At 61.2% G+C, this 569-nt stretch overlaps 1 pseudogene; it reads left to right on the top strand.

Moving 5' to 3' along the window:
• Positions 1 to 569, top strand: LOC116812190 (large ribosomal subunit protein eL20-like; annotated as a pseudogene).

Genomic DNA, 569 nt, shown 5'->3' with positions numbered 1-569 from the left:
ATGAAGGCCCCGGGCACACTACTAGAGTACAAGGTGGTGGGTCGCTGCCTGCCCGCCCCAAATGCCACACACCGCCCCTCTACCGCATGCGAATCTTTGCTCCTAATCTTGTCGTCGCCAAGTCCCGCTTCTGGTACTTCGTATCTCAGTTAAAGAAGATGAAGTCTTCAGCGGAGATTGTCTACTGTGGGCAGGTGTTTGAGAAGCGCCCCCTGCGGGTGAAGAACTTCGGCATCTGGCTGCGCTATGACTCCCGGCGCTGCACCCACAACATGTACCGGGAATACCGGGGCCTGATCACCGCGGGCGCTGTCACCCAGTGCTACCGAGACATGGGCGCCCGGCACCGCGCCCAGGCCCACTCCATCCAGATCATGAAGGTGGAGGAGATCGCAGCCAGCAAGTGCCGCCGGCCGGCCGTCAAGCAGTTCCACGACTCCAAGATCAAGTTCCCGCTGCCCCACCGGGTCCTGCGCCGTCAGCACAAGCCACGCTTCACCACTAAGAGGCCCGACACCTTCTTCTAAGGGCAGGGCCCTCGCCCGGGTATGCCCCAAATAAACTCAGGA

The sequence above is a fragment of the Hylobates moloch genome, unplaced genomic scaffold (assembly GCF_009828535.3).
Source record: "Hylobates moloch isolate HMO894 unplaced genomic scaffold, HMol_V3 SCAFFOLD_7, whole genome shotgun sequence".
In the NCBI taxonomy this organism is placed as follows: Eukaryota; Metazoa; Chordata; class Mammalia; order Primates; family Hylobatidae; genus Hylobates; species Hylobates moloch.
The sequence above is the reverse complement of the archived record's forward strand: the minus strand, read 5'-3'. Positions and strand labels throughout refer to the sequence as shown.